The sequence below is a fragment of the Camelus bactrianus genome, chromosome 28 (assembly GCF_048773025.1).
Source record: "Camelus bactrianus isolate YW-2024 breed Bactrian camel chromosome 28, ASM4877302v1, whole genome shotgun sequence".
NCBI lineage: Eukaryota > Metazoa > Chordata > Mammalia > Artiodactyla > Camelidae > Camelus > Camelus bactrianus.
The window spans coordinates 10,614,257-10,627,721 of NC_133566.1; the positions used below are offsets into that span (position 1 = coordinate 10,614,257).

Sequence of the window (13,465 nt, forward strand, 5' to 3'; positions counted from 1 at the left end):
CTGTAACACTGCATTTGAAAAATACAAAAAAATAACATCCATAATGGAGGAAAGAAACAGTTTACATTCCAAAGGAAACAAACTAAACACTTTGAATCAGACTCTCAGTTAGATTTAAAATAAATAAATAAATAAATAAATAAATAAATAAATAAATAAATAAATAAACCTGCAAAACATCTGAACAGGACTGCTTTACAATATTCGTTACTAATCTGAGCAAAGCAGTAGTTTGACTAAATAAATCTTTTCTAGATTAAAATGGAATGGCATAAGGCATCGATGCCGTTTTCAATAAAAAATAGGAAATTAGAAGTATCAGTGGGCTTCCTGATGCCAGCATCCCATTAAAAGCACCAACAAGTACTTTTACTATTTTTTAAGATCTAAAGTTCTTATGCAAATAAACCATGTGTAAACAGAGTTTATATGATCTGAGGATTGTGGACCAGCTGACCCCAAAAGCACGTGTTCATCCTAAGCAAACCAACACCCAGCCTCCTGCGGGTCCAGGAAGACAGCGCTGTCCTGGGAAGGGAGAAGTTGGGGCTGGTGGAGGACAGGGTGCTGGCCCCAGAGGCTGACCCTCAGGACTGCCTGACACTGACGGATTCCTGAGGATCTTGAAGAAAATACTCTCTCCTCCTGGAAAATTTGAAATGAATCCTGGCCTTGGACTTTCCATGAGTCTTCCCTGCACCCCCCAGGACCCTGCACAGAGGCAGTGGACACTCAGCTTGTACTCTTGAGATGAAAGTTGATCACAAACCTGTAACATCACCCCACACCAATTTACAAGCTCCCGGAGAGCAGCTCTCTGTCTGGTCCGCCTTTGTGTTCCCTGAGTCCCAGGCCTCTCCCGGGGCCGGCTCTCAAAAGTATTAATTGTGTAACAACTTAGGTACAGCGAAGTGGGACAGTGGCCCAATCTGCAGGTCAGATCAGGATGAAGAAGGCAGCTTCTGCTCTGTCCCCACACACACACACTCTTTCGGTCCTCCAGCTGGGTTCACAAAAGGGGGAAAGCTACAGAAATCTACCAGGCAGGCAGCTGGGTCCACCCCGCTTGGAAGACAATGCTCTGACAAGGAAGTGCCCGGCTCCAATTTCTAACCAGGGAATGCAGGGTGATCAAAGGTGTTTAAGAACATTATCCCTGCTTCACAGAAGATAAGACAGAGGTGGAGAAATTAAAATAATAGCATTTGCAGCAACATGGATGGGCCTAGAGATCGTCATTCTAAGTGAAGTCAGAAAGAGAAAGAAAAATGCCAAATGATATCGCTTATATGTGGAATTTAAAAAAAAAAAAAAGGACACAAACGAACTTACCTACAAAACAGAACAGACTTACATAGAGAACAAACTTACAGTTACCAGGGGGGAAAAGGGTGGGGAGGGACAAGCTGGGAATTCGAAAATTGCACCTCAGGGGGAGTGATGGAAATGTTAGCTGTCTTGACTGGTGGTGGTTTCATGGCTGTACACATCTATCAAAATTCATCAAATTGTACATTTGAAATATGTGTTGTTTACTGTACAGGAACCATACTACAGTAAAGGTGTTAAATAAATAAGCAAATAAATAAATGAGGTTATTGTTAAAAAAAAAAAACACTCCTAAACGTCCAAATTAAAAAAAAAAAAAGACAGACAGAAAGAAAGGCATGTGCAGCTTGGGCCAAAGGAGCAGCAGGTGGAAGGAGCAGGTGCACTTCCACTGCTCACAGGGAACCAAGTGTCTGGAGTTCACGTTAGACCAGCCACCAATGAAGTTAGAAGGATGTCATTCTCATCCAGCCCCTATTACAATGAAAAGCCAAGAGGCTACCACACTAAGGCAAACATCTTATTCCGAGGGAGGAGAGGACTTCAATAATGGAAATACAAAGCCCGAGGTCTGCAGCTCCAGGTCTGGGGCAAGTCACACACGGGAGCCCTGTGACCTTCCCCGGGCGCTGGGGCTCCACCAGTGCGTAAGCATCAAATGATACAGCGCCCCACAAAGCACAGTGGGACACACAGACTGCGGAGCAGCCCGAAACTGCAGCAGGCGCGAGTCTGCCCACAGACCTCCTGCTGGCTCGTCAGAGGTCCGTCTCTGTCCACATGAGGATGGGAGGTTAAAGGGAGCAAAGACCGACCGAGCGTAGGCTGAACCATCTCCGCCAAGAAAAGGGCAGAAATGAACAGAGTGCTGATTCTGTGTTTAACCTGATAACATAACAGGAAGAGTGGAGATAAAAAGCAACCCAGGAAAAAGAGCAACACAACAGGAAATGATTCACAGAAAGCAGATCGGGACAGAGCCAGGGGAGCCTCCAACGGACAGCCCTCTGAATTTCGAGGCCTCTCTGCGCAAGCTGGAGCCTGCTCCCCCAAGAAACTCAAGCGCGGACGGGCCCTCGCACCCTCGGCCAGCTCTGCCTCTCACCCAGACGCCGCGAGTCACAGACCAACCGCCAAGCTATCCTCTCCCCTTTCCTTTTCCCTGGAGAAGGTCTCATTTGCGATATTTTTGTTCCCTCTCTGCTGGAGAGTTTATTTTAGAACTATTCAAAGGAGGAAATACAACGTTTGCCAGCTAACAGATGTGACCAGCTCACACGATTAGCAGGCTGAATGCAGGATCTCATCAACTTTAGTAAAAACAACAAAAAGAATTTTTTTTTCCTACAGACAATCACCAATGGTGAGGAGTCTGAGCTAAGTCACCAGATGGCTTTGATTACAACAAACTCTGAAAATCAATTACTTATTAAAAGCCATTGATAAGGAACCGCATTACTTCCTCGTCAGTGGACGTTCTAAGGGAAATGTCACTGTCACAGTTCAGCCGGTTATCAAGCTGCTTCCCACAAAAATCAGCACTTCTATTTCCAGGGTCCAACAGGCAGAAGTAGAAAACATAAAAACACAATGAAAACAGCACTTCACCACCACCAACATCACTGATTAGCCCCAGGGCAAAACCACTCCCCGCTGAGAACCACTGGTCTACATACAGGCGTGGAGGGTCAAGCCTCAAGGTTTTTTAGGTTTTTTTGGGGGGAGGGTTGGGTAAATATTAACATTTTAAAAAGCATTTTTGTAGGTGCAGAAATGAATTGCTTTGAGCTCTTAATCCAAACCTAACAGCTAGGAAAATCCAAGAATGAACGGGATTTTGTAGTACAGAGTCTGTTGAAAACATTTTTTCCTTCAACTGTAACAACCCTCTTGGACCAAGACCTTAAGGAAAAGGAGATCTCCTTCCTGCGGAAGGTGGGGCTGAGCACACCAGGTGCGAGGCGCTGTCAAGCTTCCGCGGCAGCAATTCAACACCGGAGCTCTAATCGACGCTCCATCATCAGAACTTCAGTTCCACCTGGGATCCTTCAAGTGAAAATGACAGCAGACGGCAGAGGGTGCTGTCCCTTCCCCCACTTTTGAGGATAATCACAGTTTCTTTGTAGATCTACTGAGCCACATGAAGCGAAGGAGACTAAGAAGGGGCCTGAAGCAGCACCGACGTCTTAACAGAGGGAGGAGGACGCGTACGTCCAAGCTGGGCCGGTCCGAAGACGGCGGCAACTGACCAGGTGAAGGAAAACCACCGGAGGGCAGGGAGTGACGGCACATGACTTAGGGTACACGGTCAGGCTGGGCAAATCACACACAAATGTGAAACACAGCGGGGAGAGCCAAAAGAAAGGAAGAAAAAAATCTGCTTTTATAGCCGTCTCGCCAGATTCTGCTCCTAAATATGTTCCTTTTAAAAAGGTGGTTTGATGAAAAATCACTATTCACATACATCAAATGTCCTGAAACTGGTTCTAAGTAACCCCCTGAATCCCTTGTTTTTCTTGGTCTCTTCAAAATACTCAAGCGGCTTGTAGTTTTTAATGTCCTGTCCCCAAGCTGGTTCCCGTCACTCAGAGTGACAAGGGAGCTGTTTATCATCCATCCAGACCTCTCCCACCACCCCCACCCTCCGACGCACACAGACTTGAAAACAGGGAGACAAGCTTTTAAAGTGATTGTCCCTAAAATGAAGACAGCTGGAAAAAGAGAAAAAGACAGAACCGCTCTTCTCTTCGGTGGCCAGGCTCACAAGTGACATAATTAAAATACCCGTTGACTTGCCGACATCCTTAAATACTCAGCCAAAACTCACAGGACATGAAACTGAGGCACGTGGTTTAAGGCAGATCAATGAGGGCACTGGCGGCCCCGCCCAGTGAGATGGCCGCTGGCGCCTTTCTAAGCATCTCACGACCCTGCCTGTCCCCCAGCGTGCCTCCCCAGCCGGCTGCCCCCACCACAGCTGGGAGAATTATTAAGCTTGTTTAAGTAAATAAATCTTTGCTGCCACTCCTCCTGGAACATGCTGCCTGCAGGGCTGGCCGCAGGAGAAGGAGTCGGACTGGAAATCTAAGCCTGGGAATTCCGAGAGCCTGCCCAAGTGAGAACCCACTGGGGACCCCCGCGTTCCCGAGCCTGGGAACACCCAGAAGTTTCTCCGACAGCACCAGACTCTTGGTTACATGTCAGCTCCATCCGCCCCGAGGCAGGAGGCTGCTGGTGCTCTGAGGGCCCCAGAGGGTGAGTTGGGATGGTCTGGCACTACAAACCTCCCCTAGGACTTTCCCACCTTGGAACAGCAGTCTTCCAAAGCTACTGGATCACAGGAGAACTCAACAAAACAGCAAATGCAGGGGGGAGGGTAGAGCTCAGTGAGAGAGCACAAGCTTAGCATGCACAAGGTCCTAGGTTCAATCCCCAGTACCTCCTCGAAAAATAAGTAAACCTAATTACCTTCCCCTTGCCCAAATTAAAAAAAAAGAAAAGAAAAGAAAAGCAAATGCAGACCTGCAGACCTGACACTCCGGGTTGGGTCCAGCCACCGGAGTCTGAAGGAGCCTCCCAGGGATGCCCAGCCCAGAGCTTCGAGGGCGTGCCCATCTGGGGCCCACCAGCCGGCCGAGGCACTCAGGGGGACGGCTGGGGAGAGGTGCAGCAGGGCGGGAGGCGCTCGCTGACGCTCCTCTGTGACCACCCGCAGGACCCCGGGAGCAGCTGGTGGTTATTCACCGTGTCCTTCCAAAGTCCAGGCCTCCTGCACAACTGGGCTGATAAGACGTTCCCAGAATGAACGCTATCGGGGCTCCACCCCCCAGCAATGACTTTCCATTATGTTTCTCCACTCCCACACCATAATAAAGGTTTACAGCTGTTCATGTATTTTCAGATACAACTTAATGAAGAGACAGTGGCCCAGCTGAGCGGATATACGGCTCAGAAGTCAGACAGTCTGCGGTAGAATTCTGGATCCAAGCTTTACAAGATGCGGAACTTCGGGTAACCCCACCTGCCCTGTCTCCACAACTTGTCTAGAGAAGGAGACATAGAAAGTAACCACACTTAGTTTCTGAGAGGGTTCAATGAGCTTGTCTGGGGCGTACAGTGGTTAGCACTGTCAATACAACACGGGGGGTGTGCGTGCATGTGTGCGTGCATGTGTTAGGGGAGGCACTAATGATCACTAAAGAAATGATTTTCACTTCCTTACTTAGGACTTAAGTATGTAATATATCGTAAATGTGTGGACTACTAATACCAAAAAAAAAGTCATTTCGCGTTTGGTAAGTTAACGTCTAGAATTCAAAACACATTTTAAAACGTTTGTAAAATGGACAGGTATTTTGATTACAGGTAGCCAAATCTGGTTTTAGTTCTGTAAAGCTGAGCACATGAAATGTCACATTAGTCCTCATAACCACAGAGATTACTCCCTTCCCACTAAATAATAATCATTACCATTATTACTCCAGGTTGCTTCCACTACATCTTGTTAGCTATCTCAAGTTAGGGAAACACTGACCAAACGAAGCTGAAATCATGAAAGGTGTACAGACCTGTACCTGATGATACGGGTCCTCTGAACTCCCAAATGTAGAGGGAAGGGGGAGCCACAGGTGCAGTCTAAGACATCGTACAAGAAACGTGAATGATCTCATCGCCAGTGCTTTGGGCTGGACACCTGCAGGGCTCCTGGGTGAAAGAATACATCGTGGAAGTTGTCTTGTTTCTTCTTGCGTCTCTCCCGTGGCCACTAGAACATCTGAAACTCCACCTGTGGCTCAGGCTGGCAGGAAACAGCCCAGGTGAAACACACAAGGTGTCTGCGCTCAGCCTCCCCTTCCCTAAGCATCAGGCACAGGTCTGGGTGCAACGCTGCAGTCGTGTGGTGATGCTGTCATTACAAGGTCGCACTGACTCAGTCCCAGCACATAGTCTTCAAAAATAAACTGAGGATAAACTCTAGTGCCTTATTATCACAACCAGCACACTGTCACTCAGTGTGTGGCCACAGGTGACTGTGGTGACTCAGGATAGAGGCACGGGGACCTGTTCTGAGACTGGTGAAGCAGTGAGGAGCCCAGGGGTGCCGCTCCCGCCGGCCACACTGAGGACTTGGGACGCTGATCAGAAGGCAGGGGAGAGCCACAGGTGGGACCTCGGCCTGAATCCTAGGGCACAGTGGGTGGGGCTGGTGGGCGGGGCGGGAAAGGTATCCAGCCAGTCCCAGTGAGAGAGGAATGAGGCCAGCAGGGCTCAGGTGTAAGAGAGCTTTCAGAAGTAAAATCCGTGAGATGTGGGACCTGGAAGGTGAGGGAGAACTCCAGGGTGACCCAGTGCGTCAATGATGGAACATTAACTGAGAGGGCAGGCTGGTCGGGGGTGGGTTGAGAAGCTGGATGTTTCCTTGAATGACCCTGAGTCACCAACAAACATATTTGCAGCTGGAGAGCCACAGTCACCCAGGTGATCACCTGGCACGGCTCAGACTGGCCCAGCACAGACACGGTGATCAGAGTGGACGTCATCGACCCAGCCCGCACCAGCCGAGGGGAGCCACGTGACGGGGTGGAGGCCTAGGTCTCAGCAGCAGCCCCAGGGGATGCTCCCGGCCCCCAGCTCCCTGGCCTCACCCGCCCCTCTGCCCCTCTGTCCACGGCCAGGAAGCACTCTCATTCCCATACAAAATCCAACACCTTCCATAGATCTGATATTTTATCATGATCCTGATCCAAGAAACACGCTGCAGCTGAGCCAATGCCGGCAGCACCCTGCTCCCTCCTCGTCCAGCTTCCACGACCAACACTGAGCTGTCCTCCCCGCTCCTGTCCCCTCCTACCCCAAACACCAGGCTCCAGATCAGTGTGAAGCAACAGGGCTTCCCAAACCCATCAGCCCAGTTTTAAACAGTTACTTTCACACTGTGATGAACTGAATGGCCCCCAGGATTCACAGGCGGAAGCCCTGACCCCAACCTGGCTGCAGACAGAGCCTCCGAGATGATTAAAGTTCAGTGAGGTCATAGGAGCGGGGCCCTAAACCAAAAGGACTGATGTCCCGACAAGGAGGGGGACGGACACCAGGACTCTCCACCGGCGGCAGAGAAAGGGCAGGTGAGGGCACAGCGGGAGGGCGGCCGGCTAAGCCAGGAAGAGACTCACGAAGAACCGAATCTGATACGTGGAATCTAAAAAAAAATGACACAAATGAACTTATTTACAAAACAGAAACAGACTCACAAACATAGAAAACAAAAAACTTGTGGTTGCCAAAGGAGAAAGGGGGAGAGGGATAAATCAGGAGTTTGGCATTTGCAGATACAAAAATATACATAAAATAGATAAACAACAAGGTCCCACTGTACAGCACAGGGAACTATATTCAATTCCTTGTAATAGCCTGTAATGAAAAAGAATATGAAAAGGAACATGTAAGTGTGTACCACTGAATCACTGTGCTGTACGCCAGAAGTTAACACAACACTATAAACTGACTTCAATTAAAAAAAACAGAACCAAAATCTGCCAGCACCCCGATCTTCCCTTTCCAGCCCCCAGAACTGTGAGAAACAAGCTTCCTTCTCACCCCCTCTGCAGCCCCTGTTCGGGCACTAGGCAGATGCGCACCCTGTAACCAGGCACACGTGTTCTTTAACCAGCGGAGAACGTCTAGGCTAATGTGGCTTGGACACTGAAGACGCTCATCCATCAGCTCATCCATCGACCCGCTGTCACCTGCAGCGGGCAGGGGTTCCCACAAGGTCCGCCGCACTTCATCAGGACCCGCTAGCAGATCCGCGGCCTCCAGGAGGCCCCCACGCCCAGCACCTCTGGGGGCTATGTCCTGCCCACTGAGCACAGCCAGCGGCCCTGTCACCCTCCACTGCCCCTGGGCTCCAGACTCCTCCCACCAACATAAGGGCCAGGGCCCATCTCACCCCATTATTTCAAATATTAAATATGGTGGGAGATGGGAGAGCAACTGGTAAACTACGAGCTGCCATTCAAGCACTAGGACCTACTCTTCTCTGACTTTGGCATTTCACATCGTCATCAACCGCCTAGCAGCCAAAACACCCCACTTTCCGGAACAGTCTCCAAAGGGGAAACTGAGCACACTTGAAGTTTCTTTTCTGAAAAACATTAAAAATACAAATGGTAGAAAGAGAAGAAGGCCGGCACTAAGTGACCGGCTGACCAGGCCAGGACACAAATGCTCTGTCCAGAGTTTCCAATTCGAGGGAGACCTGGACAACCTACTGAAAAGTGTAACATTTAGTCAACCCACCGGGGGGACATGTATGCAGTTGGGCTTGTTTTTCGTTTTGCTGGGGTTTTTTGGTTTGTTTCTGTGTTTGTTTCCAGGTTTCCCTTCAGGACTATAAACGATTCATTTGACAGAGAATTTACTAAATAAGGCCACCAAACCAAATTCTCCCGTTGTGTGGAAACAAAACCTGCGACCGTGTCACAGGGGTTCAGAGCACGAGGATTCTGGGGATCTCTTCTGACACATAGCTCAGGGGGGACCCAGAGGCTCAGAACTCCACACTCACGTGTTCAAGCAGCGTTTGCTGGGCATCCATGTGTACAAGGAACCAACACCCAGAAACCACGGGGCCAACTGTGACGCGCGTGTGTGTGTGTGTGTGTGTGCTGGGGAGAGGGTCTACCTCGCAAATGTTGACTATACCCTCAGAAATAGACAGACTGTAGGATCCATTCAGCGGGAAAGGCAAGAAAGGAAAAACCAGTCCAGTTTTTAAAACTGTGCTACTAAAAGGGCTGTAAGAAATAAGAAACTATTTTTACTTCAGCTGCATACTTTTGAAACCATTAAAAGGCCGCCTTGACCTCCTTCTGAGTTGCCTTAACTCAAGCATTTAACACAATATACGTGGTATCATTCTTAGTTCAGGCCCTTTGAAAACATGCCATGAAGAGTTTCCATCACTCATCTCAGGGAGCAGAAGCAATCTGGGAGGGCACTTGCAACTCATCCGGTTGGGAGAACGAATTTCGTAAGCCTCGGGGCTGAGCTGTGGGGAGTTTCCAGTTCCTTAGCGAAAGAAGTTCGCTTACCAGATTTCCAAACATGGTCCCCTGCCCTCCCCTGCAGTTCCAGCCAGCAATCTTCAGCTCAGTGGGAGAACCACGTCCACAGCCCTCTCCCCTAGCACATGCAGCAGGCCATGCTGGACTGCGACAAGCGTGTGTATCCCAGAGACACAGGTGTAACACAGCCTCACGCAGCCAGGGCCAACAATGCTCATACAAGTGATGGAGTGAAAAGCTTCAGATCATGCTGGGCAACCAAGATGTCTTTAAGGGTATTTTAAAAGGTTATCCAGTTTCTGTACATGCAAGAAAGATTTCTGGTGTATTTCACATGGATGCTAATGCATTTCTCAAATCCTGTGCACATAAGATCTGCTGTTTGTTGGGAAAAGCTCAATAATCTCCCACTGCAAACAACGGAGGTGGGGAACATGGCAGCTTCAAAGAGGTCAAGGATGGAGTGAATTTAAGCACAAGGAATGCAATAAAGAAAAACTCAGAGCCTGACAAATGAGCACAGCTACTTGAAATGCACCTTAAGAAAGTCTCAACTTAATAATTCCAAAGGGAACTCTAATCTGAAAAGACACATGCACCCCAATGTTCACAGCAGCACTATTTACAGTCACCAAGATGGGGTAACAACCTAAGTGTCCATCAATAGATGACTGGATAAAGAAGGTGTGGTATATTTATACAATGGAATACTACTCAGCCATAAAAAAGAATGAAATAATGCCATTTGCAGCAACATGGATGGACCTGGAGACCATCATTCTAAGTGAAGTAAGCCAGACAGAGAAAGAAGAATAAATACCATATGATGTCACTCATGTGGAATGTTAAAAAAAAAAAAGACACAAATGAACTTATTTACAAAACAGAAATGGACTCACAGACATAGAGAACAAACTTACAGTTACCAAGGGAGAAAGGGGTGGGATGGGATAAATTGTGAGTTTGAGATTTGCAAATATTAACTACCATTTATAAAACAGATAAACAAGTTTCTACTGTATAGCACAGGAAACTATATTTAATATCTTGTGAACTATAATGAAAAAGAATATGAAAATAAGTATATGTATGTGTATGTATGACTGAAACTTGATGCTGAAGACCAGAAACTGATGATGCAACATTGTAAACTGACAATACTTCAATTTAAAAAGAGAAAGTCCCAGCTCAAGTGGGAAGAGAAGGTCATAGGTCAGTCTATTCGCAAGGCAACCTGCGACCCAGTCTCATCCTGTGTTCCGGGATCAGTCCTGCTGAGTGCTTAGGTACCAGCTGAGACGCTTGGAGCCCAGGTGCGGCCTCCAGGTCACCAGCTCACCCAAGATTAAAGTTCCCCATTTCAGCTTAACTTGCTGCAGCCAAACCACTAAGATCTGGCCACTTTCTTCAATCAAAACTACATCTAACCAACCTGGAGGAGGGGGAGATCAAAGGAGGATTTTCCGTCGTGGTCGCTGCTTCAGAAACATGGTTAACACCCACGTGTGGGGAAACCCCTGTTCCAAACACCTAAAAACTGACATCTACAGCCCAGCCTCCTGGTTAAGCGCATTTCATCTCCACATGTCCAGGGACCGCCCCCCTCTTTACACACTTCTGATTCCTGTTATTAATTTACCCGTTTATCTGGGAACACTGGGTAAGTGAATTAAGGGCGTGTTCAGAAGCAAAGTTTACATCTGCTTCAATAAGTTACCACAGTTCAGGTTATTTCACTGTCAGCCGTTTTAAGCCTTGAAAAGCTCTGTTGCTGACGACACCAAATGCTAGGGGATGAAACACACCCCGAATGACTCTCATTCCTACCAGAATCCCTTTGGCGAAGAGGAGGAAGGAGCCAGACTGGGCCGGACCGGGCAGGGCCTCCCCAACCTGTGGGTCCCGCCAGCCACGCCCCCGGCCTCTCAGGGTTCAGCTGCTTTTTGGGTGAAGGGAAGGAGTGGGCCTGCGCACAGTTCCAGGCTCCTCGGGCCCAGCGCTGCGGCCTGCTCGTCCCATTGTACAGACGCAAACTTGGCCAGGTTCAGCCTTAAACCTGTTGTCAAAATAAACAAAGCCAAATGCAGGGGATACTGCCAACCCGACCTGTCCTGGATGACACAGGCGGCGCGCGCCCGCTCGCGCTGCGGCTCCCAAGCTGTTGCAATGCCGAGTCCGGTGGCCCCCGCGCCCGCAGCCCCTGCAGGGCGGTCTCTACAGATGAAACCGTTTTGCAGTCACACCCCCCACACACAACCCCGGCTGACTGCGCTCCCGAAGGAGTTCCGTCTAGTCCTGCAAAGTCACACACCGAATTCTTCCGGAACCGCTGGGTGGTTCGATCGCCCTGAACGAGCCGAGGGCAGTGCGATCGTGAGAAACTTTGTTTCCGGGGCCGCGAATCGCGGTCAGGACGCGGAGCCCGGGCCCGGCACAAAGCGACCCCGCCGAGGCGAGCCCTCCTGGGCGCGGAGAGACAGCAGCTCCGCGCGGGGTCTCGCCTACAGTCCCGATGGACAGAAGTTCTGCGGGCCGCGCTCGCCTCCGGGTCCTGCGCGGGGCCGGCGATCCGCGCGGTCCTTCCCGGGGGCGCGCCCGGCCCCCGCCCCGCGCCCCCGCACCGAGTCCCCCGTCCCGGGGTCCCCGCGCAGGCTGACCGCGCCCGCCAGGCCCCGGGGAGGGGGCGAGCCTGGAGGTGCCGGCGGCCGTGGGGCCAGGCCGCGCGGGGACCCGGCCCCCGGTTCCCGGCCCCGGCGCGCCCCGCCAGCCCCGCCGGCCCCGCCGCGCTGCAACTCCGCCGAGCCGCCCAAGTTGGCGGCCCCCGCCCGCTCCGGCCCCCGGCTGCCGCCCCCGCCCCGGCCCGGCTTACCTCGCGCGCCGCCCGCCGAGGCCGGGGCAGCGGCGCGGGTCCCGGGCGGCGGCCGCTCTGCGCCCGCCCAGGCGCCGCTCTTTGTCTGCGCCGCTCGCTCCTCCCGCCGCTCGGCGGACGCTGCCGGCCCGGGCGGACCCCGCGGGCCCGGCCGACCCCCGCCGCCGAGCCCCCGCGCCCGCCCGCCCGCCCGCCCGCTCGGCTCCGGCCTGCCGCTCCCGCCGCGGCGCCCCCTCCCTGGCAGCGCCCGCCGCGCGCCCTTCCTCCTCCTCTTCCTCGTCCTCCTCGTCCGCTCCGCCCCGTGACGCCGCCGGGGCCGCCCAGGCCCGCGCGCCCGCCGCCCGGGACCCACCTGGGCGCGCACGGCGGACGGGCTCGGGCGGCGCCGGGACCCTCTCGAGGCTCGCGGCTCGGGGCTCGGCCGGGGGCGCCGCCCGGCCCGGGAAGACCCCGCACAGCGCCGGGCCGGGCGCCGAGGGGAGGCGAGGCCCCGCTCCTCCCCACCCTGCGCGCCCGGGGAGCGACCAGGAGACCGGGAGAGGCGAGAGGGGCAGCCACTTGGGCCTCGGAGGGCGGGCGGGGGTCTTCCATCCTCTTTTTGTTTGATTCTCTTATCGCGACCGCCCCCCTCCCGGAAGCATTCCCACGGCACCCTTGGCGAGCAGGCCTGCGGGCCATCAGAAAAGTGACTTACAGAAAAATGTCACTTCCTCTCCGTAATTGCTTCTGGGCCTTTTTATTTATTTGCCTCGTATCTATTTACTTTCCCAACCAGACACTTTTTTACTCCCTCGTTATCGTCGGAAGCACTACTAAAAAGCAAGAGAGGGAATCTAGTCTGTGCCTGGCTCGCCTCTGGTCCAGCTCAAGCCCGCCCGCCCAGCAGTCCTATAAAGAGCTGCAGGAACGAGGGCCCCAGAAGTTGTCACTGGTTATGGGACTGGTCCGGTCACCTGGCCACACGCTTCCCTGTAAACAGACTTGGAAGATTAAAACCCAAGAGGAGGGGGAAAGCGGCAAAGTGCCTTAAACAGGCACATGCATTCAAACGCCTGTCCCCCAATCTCCTTCCCAGATGGCTTCCCAAAAGGAAATCCTGCTATTCAAATGATTCCGATTTCCTGGTGGAATAACCCGGATCTGTGTTAATGAGATTCTTTCTTAGGCTCCTGGCTTCTCGTTATATTAAGGCAATGACAAC

The 13,465-nt window shown here is 51.7% G+C and overlaps 1 protein-coding gene across 5 annotated transcripts in view; it reads right to left on the reverse strand.

Annotated features, from left to right (window-relative positions):
• NCK2 (NCK adaptor protein 2) overlaps positions 1–13,118 on the reverse strand; it is a 70,906-nt gene extending 57,788 nt beyond the window's left edge. For 2 of the 5 annotated variants that reach the window (XM_074354694.1, XM_074354692.1), the window contains exon 1: positions 12,265–12,466. The gene's annotated coding sequence lies outside the window, so the exon portion shown is untranslated. Of the gene's footprint in view, positions 1–4,851; positions 5,101–12,264; positions 12,468–12,958 lie in introns of those variants that run through there. The other 3 variants (XM_074354695.1, XM_074354696.1, XM_045519677.2) reach the window with 3 other exon arrangements.
• Positions 13,119–13,465: the final 347 nt, after the last annotated feature.